This window comes from Populus nigra, chromosome 5 (genome assembly GCF_951802175.1).
Source record: "Populus nigra chromosome 5, ddPopNigr1.1, whole genome shotgun sequence".
Lineage (NCBI taxonomy): Eukaryota > Viridiplantae > Streptophyta > Magnoliopsida > Malpighiales > Salicaceae > Populus > Populus nigra.
In genome coordinates, this window is record NC_084856.1 from 20348243 (window position 1) to 20355902 (window position 7660).

The 7660-nt window shown below is 38.7% G+C and overlaps 1 pseudogene; it reads left to right on the top strand.

Moving 5' to 3' along the window:
- The first annotated feature begins 3702 nt into the window (after positions 1 to 3702).
- Positions 3703 to 6447, top strand: LOC133693754 (G-type lectin S-receptor-like serine/threonine-protein kinase LECRK3; annotated as a pseudogene).
- Positions 6448 to 7660: the final 1213 nt, after the last annotated feature.

Genomic DNA, 7660 nt, shown 5'->3' on the forward strand with positions numbered 1-7660 from the left:
TCAAGTTAGGATGGGAAATCAAGGGATGGCTAGTGTTGTGGGCATTGGAGATATTTGGTTGGAAACCAATACTGGGTGCAAGTTGCTACTCAAAGATGTTAGGCATGTGCCTGATATGCGCCTACATTTGATCTCTACTGGTACTCTTGATGAAGAAGGCTATCACAGTTACTTTGGAGATGGTAAATGGAAGCTCTCCAGAAATTCCCTAATTGTTGCTAAAGGGAAGAAGATGGGTCTCTACATGTCACAAGCCAAGGTGATCAAAGGGGAGGTAAATGCAATTGAAGATTGCTCTATTGATTTATGGCATAAGCGGCTTGGACATTTGAGTGAGAAAGGCCTTGGAATCCTTGCCAAGAAGAATTACCTTCCTTTAAAAGGTATGAACTTGAACACATGTACTCATTGTTTAGTTGGTAAACAACATAGAGTTGCATTTCAAAGATCATCTTCACATAGAAGGTCACATGTTCTTGATTTAGTTCATACTGATGTTTGCTCAATGATTGATAAGTCTCTTGGAGGTGCATTGTACTTTGTTAGTTTTATTGATGATCACTCCAGGAAGATTTGGGCTATTTGTTTGAAATCCAAAGATCAGGTGCTTGATGTCTTTAAGGACTTCCATGCCAGAGTTGAAAGAGAAACTGGTAGAAAGCTGAAATGTGTTCGAGCAGATAATGGTGGTGAATACAGGGGTCCTTTTGAGAAGTACTGCAGGGAACATGGCATCAAGTTAGAGAAGACAGTTCCTAAGACTCCACAGCAGAATGGAGTGGCTGAGAGAATGAACAGAACAATTGTTGAAAGAATTAGATGTATGCTCTCTCATGCAAAGCTGCCTAAGTCCTTTTGGGGCGAGGCAATGAAGACTGCAGTTGCCATGATCAACCTTTCTCCATCAGTTCCTCTTGAGTTTGATGTTCCAGATAGAGTTTGGAAAGGAAAGGATGTTTCCTATGCACACTTGAGAGTGTTTGGATGCAGAGCATTTGTACATGTTCCAAGGGATGAAAGGTCTAAGCTTGATAGCAAGACAAAGCAGTGTATTTTCTTGGGCTCTGAAGATGATGAGTTTGGTTATAGGTTGTGGGATCCAAAGGAGAAGAAAATTGTGAGAAGCAGAGATGTTATCTTCTTTGAAGATCAAACCATTGAAGACTTTGAACTGAAGGAGAAAACAGAGTCTACTACTTTTATTCCATCTAATTCAAATCCAGCACCTACTCCACAGTTATCTTTGATGCCTGCTAATCATGGGGGAGACTTGCAAAATGATGAAAATGGTGGTTTTCTTAATGAGCCATTAGTTGGTGATCCTGAATCAGCTAATAATGATATTGATGTTATTCCTGAACAGGTTATGCAGGAAGCTCCAGATGAGCCACAATTGAGGAGGTCAACTAGACCTCGCCAACCTTCCACCAAATACTCTCCTCATGAGTATGTGCTGGTTACTGACGGGGGAGAGCCAGAATGCTTTGATGAAGCTATGTCACATGAGAAGAAAAGTGAGTGGTTGAAAGCAATGCAAGAAGAGATGAAATCCTTGCATGAAAATCATACATTTGATTTAGTGAAGCTTCCTAAAGGTAAGAGAGCACTCAAAAACAAATGGGTGTTCAGGTTGAAGATTGATGAACATTGCTCACAGCCAAGGTACAAGGCAAGATTGGTTGTGAAAGGTTTCAGTCAGAAGAAGGGTATTGATTTTGAAGAAATCTTTTCACCAGTGGTCAAGATGTCTTCAATCCGAGTTGTGCTTGGCTTAGCTGCTAGTTTGAACCTTGAAGTTGAGCAACTTGATGTGAAAACTGCCTTTCTCCATGGTGATTTAGATGAGGAGATCTACATGGAACAACCTGAAGGGTTTGAAGCAAAAGGTAAAGAGCAGCTAGTTTGCAAGTTGAAAAAGAGCTTATATGGGTTAAAGCAAGCTCCAAGACAATGGTACAAGAAGTTTGATTCTTTCATGGTGGATCATGGTTATGACAGGACCACTTCTGATCATTGTGTATTTATGAAAAGGTTTCCAGATGGAAACTTTATTATTCTCCTGTTGTATGTGGATGATATGTTGATTGTTGGCCATGATGCTAAGAAGATTCAGATGTTGAAGGAAGAGTTAAGCAAGTCTTTTGCAATGAAAGACTTAGGACCGGCAAAACAGATTCTTGGCATGAAGATCACACGTGACAGGAAGAAGGAGAAACTTTGGCTATCTCAGGAGAGATATGTCCAAAAGGTACTTGAGAGATTCAACATGAGCAACTCCAAACCGGTTTGTTCTCCACTTGCAAGCCACTTTAAATTAAGTTCTAAGCAGTGTCCTTCAAGTGATGAAGAAAAAGATGAGATGGAAAAGGTTCCTTATGCATCCGCAGTTGGTAGCTTGATGTATGCCATGGTTTGCACAAGGCCGGATATAGCTCATGCAGTTGGTGTGGTTAGTCGGTTCCTCTCCAATCCTGGTAAAGAACACTGGTCAGCAGTGAAATGGATACTCAGGTATCTCAAAGGTACTTCCAGTTTCAGCTTATGTTTTGGTAATGATAAACCTGTGTTGGATGGATACACAGATGCAGATATGGCTGGTGATGTTGATTCTAGAAAGTCCACATCAGGATACTTGATGAAGTTTGCAGGGGGAGCAGTCTCATGGCAATCAAGGTTGCAAAAATGTGTGGCATTATCCACTACAGAGGCTGAATATATTGCTCTTACTGAAGGGGGCAAAGAGTTGTTATGGATGAAGAAGTTCTTACATGAACTTGGCCTAGTTCAAGAGAACTTTGTGTTGCACTGTGATAGTCAAAGTGCAATCCATCTCAGTAAGCATCCTACTTTTCACTCTCGGTCAAAGCACATTGAAGTTAGATATCAATGGATTCGAGATGCTATGGAGATGAAGTCATTTGTTGTTGAGAAGATCCATACTGATGACAACGTGTCAGATATGATGACCAAACCTCTACCGAGAGAGAAGTTTGAGTTTTGTAGAAGGGAAGCAGGCTTATCAGAGCCTCCTAAATTGAAGCTTACATGTTGATCGCCAATATGGCGAATTCCTCACATGGTGCGTGAGGGGGAGATTTGTTGTGTGTGGTCCCGCACCATGTGATGGTGGGACCACCATATTAATTAGTAAGAGACAGCAAGGCAAGGCTGTCTCTTTGAATTAATAGAGGAGCTGCCACTGTAGAGGCAGTAGCAAAAACGGGAGAAAAACAAGAGAAAAGAGAAGAAGAGGCAGCAGAGCAGCCTGTGTTCGTTCTTCGATTTCCAGCTCGTTCACCGTTGGATCGGGCTGAGATTTTGACAGCAGCTTCTAGACACATTCCTCTTCATTCTGGACGGTTGGATCGAAGATTGGTGGTGTGGAAGCTGGCCGTTTTGACAGAAAACGGGGCTGTCATTTTTGTGAGTTTTTCTCAAATAATTCTCCTTTAATCTTGTTGTAATCCGAGAATAAGTAGTTCTTGATGATATATATGTTGTATCCCTTAGTTGAATCTGAGGAAGAACAGTTGTGAACCCATTATTTGTGATAGTGGAAGTTTTTAGGTGGACTCCGGTCCCGTGGTTTTTCCCGCATCGGGTTTTCCACGTAAAAATCTTGGTGTTAATTTGTGTGATTATTTGCATTATATTTGATCATTGTTTGAATCTGTTTTTTACTGCACAAAGAGGGAAAAAGGATTGGGACTTGTGAATTGTGAATTGTATTCCGCTGAATTGATCCGGTTAATTGTCCCGAGTTTTCCCAACACCAAACAAGAGCTATATCCCTATCCATGGCTTCCATAATCTTTTTTCTTCTTCTTGCCTTATCTTTTACAGCTTCAGCTCAAAGACAGACCAATATAACCCTGGGATCTTCTCTAACACCTATCACAAACTCCTCATGGTTGTCACCTTCCGGTCTTTATGCTTTTGGATTTTTCCGACAACGCAACGGCTATTCTATAGGGGTTTTTCTATCCGGGATTTCACTAAAGACTGTTGTGTGGGCTGCTAGAAGGGATGATGCCCCAGTCCCCAGTAATGCGACCTTGCTCTTCACCAGTGATGGCAGGCTTGTCTTGACATCAGCACAGGGGGGTGAGACTTTGATAGTTTCTGCTACCCAGCCAGCTTCTTTAGCTTCTATGTCTGATTCAGGCAACTTTGTGCTATATAATTCTGATCGCGAGATTATATGGCAGAGTTTTGACCACCCAACAGATACCCTTTTGCCAACTCAACAGCTCAAAGCAGGGGCAGAGCTGTTTTCTCCTGTTTCAGAAACTGAACTCTCAACTGGTATTTACCGACTCAAGATGCAAAAAGATGGCAACCTTGTGCAGTATCCGGTTAATACTCCAGATACAGGTTCATATGCTTATTTTGCTTCTGGTACTGATGGGGCGGGAGATAATGTGACCCTAAATCTTGATCCGGATGGCCGTCTCTACCTGCTCAATTCCACAGGTTTCAACATAAAAAACATTACAGCTGGAGGATATCCCACGAAAGAAGCAATTAATATGATGAAACTTGATGCTGATGGGATTTTCAGATTATATTCACAAAATCTGACACGGAATGGAAACTGGTCAGATGTGTGGTCATCCACAAGCAACAAGTGTGACCCCAAAGGATCATGTGGTCTTAATGGATATTGTGTTATGAAGGATCAGGAAGCTGAATGTACTTGTCTTCCTGGATTTGAGTTTGTTAGCCAGGGAAATTGGACTTCTGGCTGTGAGAGGGATTTCGATGCTGAAAGTTGCAAAGACAAGAATGGAAGTAGCACATACACCATGGAAGAGCTGTCTAATACTGAGTGGGAAGATGTTTCATACTCCGTTTTGTCAACAACAACTAAAGACAATTGTAAGCAAGCCTGTTTGGAAGACTGTAACTGTGAAGCAGCATTATTCACTGGTGGGCAGTACTGCAGAAAGCAAAGGCTTCCTTTGAGATTTGGGAGGAGAAACTTAGAAAGTTCGAACTTGGCTGTCGTCAAGGTGGGCAGACCCATATCCACCATGGACAGAAAAGAGCCTATAACCGAGAAGAACCTTGGCACGGGCAGGACAATCCTAATAATAAGTTGTTCATTGCTTTTGGGCTTGCTATGGTGGCGATTTTCGGAATCATCATTTACAGATATCATGTATTGGCATATAAAAAGGTGCCCAGTAATGATAGTACAGGATTGAATGAGGAATTTGCTCCTCGAGCTTTCACTTATGCAGAGCTAGAAAATGTTACTGGTGGTTTCAAGGAAGAAATTGGCAGGGGATCATTTGGGACAGTTTATAAAGGGATAATATCAAGTAATCAGAAGGTTGTTGCTGTCAAGAGACTGGAGAAAGTTCTAGCTGAAGGGGAAAGAGAATTTCAGAATGAGATGAAAGTCATTGGGAAAACACATCACAGAAACCTAGTCCGTCTGCTCGGCTATTGCCATGATGGACATCACAGGCTCCTGGTATACGAGTACATGAGCAATGGCTCCCTCGCTGACATACTCTTCTCACTTGAAAAACGACCTTGCTTCCCTGAAAGGTTGGAAATTGCTCGCAACATTGCAAGGGGTATTGTTTATCTACATGAAGAGTGCGAGACTCAGATCATCCACTGTGATATAAAACCTCAGAATATACTAATAGATGAAAGCAGGTGCCCCAAAGTTTCTGACTTTGGATTGGCAAAGTTGCTGAAGTCAGACCAAACTAAAACCTTCACCGGAATTAGAGGGACGAGGGGATATGTAGCGCCAGAATGGCACAGGAATATGCCGGTGACAGTTAAAGCAGATGTTTATAGCTTTGGAGTTATGTTGTTGGAGATCACATGTTGTCGAAAGAATGTGGATTGGAGTCTTCCAGAGGATGAAGCTGTTCTCGAACAATGGGTTTACCAATGTTTTCATGACGGTGATATGGAAAAACTTGTGGGTGAAGAAGTCGTCGAAAAGAAACAGTTAGATAGGATGGTTAAAGTGGGAATTTGGTGCACTCTTGACGAGCCATCCCTCCGCCCTTCAATGAAAAAGGTCCTCCTGATGTTGGAGGGGACAGTCGAAATCCCAATCCCTCCAAGTCCTACTTCTTTTTTTACTGCTATATGAGCTGCGTTTTGTTGTTCAGAATAAGGGATTCATCAGCAGAGTATTGTATTTTATTTTTCAGGTCATTTATTCCTTTTCTTTATAAAATTGCAATATGTTTCCGCAGCATTCCTGTTGATTTTTCTTCTAGTGTTAATGCCTGTAAAGTTGTTTCCCACCGTATCTTAGATATTAAAAAAAAAGGTATATAAAGAGGAGAAAAGAAAACGTTAGCATGAAAGCTTCATGCGTTCTTAGTATAAACAACGTTTGTTGGTCTTATGTTATCTCAAGAGTGAGCTCTTTACGAAGAATAGAATTAATGAGACTATGATCTTTGCTTGTTTTTTCCCCTTCTTCTTCTTCTTCTTCTTCTATTCTACAAGGCAATTCCTTGCCTAAAATGCAATTGTCCATTCCCACGGTCAAGCTCAGTTGCAGGGCATTATTGGTGAATCGAAGTCCAATACAACGGTTGGTGACAGTACGTTGTTGCAAGTCGCCACCAAACAGACTAATTGCCAGAAGTGAGAAGAACATATATGTTGTCAACTTCCTTTTGTTTTGTCCGGAATGATTCAGTTGAATCATTTCATATTAATTTAAAAAATAAAAACATAATAATTTTCATCTTATTTTAAATCTTGATCCGTTCTAGATTTTTCAGCTAAATACTTTTTAGAATTTTCCGGTTTCATTTTACATGTTCTGTTTCGTTCTTAGAAAATCATTGAATCAAATTGAACTTTATTCAATTTAATTAATTAAATCACTTAAATATAAAAAGTTCGTTTTCATTACTATTTTCAATAACAATGATATTAATAATAAAATTAAAAATTATTATTACTATTTTCATTAACAATGATATTAATTTTTTAAAATTAGATTTATCACTAATATATATGGTTTATATTTATGTTGTTTTTTTTTATATTTATACTTTGTAGGAATTTGAGTAAAACAATGGATGCTTTAGATTCCATTAGCCTTGATAACGTTGACCTAACTTTATATTTAAAATATTTGTGTTAAAACATTTTACTTTCATAATATTTTGATTTTTTGTTTAAGTTAAATTGCTTTAAGTTAAAGATATATTTAATCTTGACTATTTAGAAATATTTTAAATTTTGAAATTATATTTGTTTGGCATTGTGTTTGTATTGCATAATTTATAATTAATTTATTTTAATTTTGAATTATGTTTGTTGAATTATATATATATGAACAGTACAACCCCGAAATGGCATGTCGAAACAGTTCAAAACTGAAATATTCCATTTCAATTAAAAAATCAAAACACCTATCAAAATATTAAAAAAACAAAACACCTATCAAAACAAGAATTAACAACCTTGAATATATCAAGCAGAATTATGTTAAAAGGAAGCCTTTACAATCAAATTGCAAACAAACGGAGAATATATCATTTATCATAGTTAAGGTACATTTATTTGAAAAATATCTTAAACATTTGAAATATATATACTAATAAATTATCAAAAGAAAAATATTATTCTTTCTAATTATGATCTGAAATAAAAAAATATACTTTTT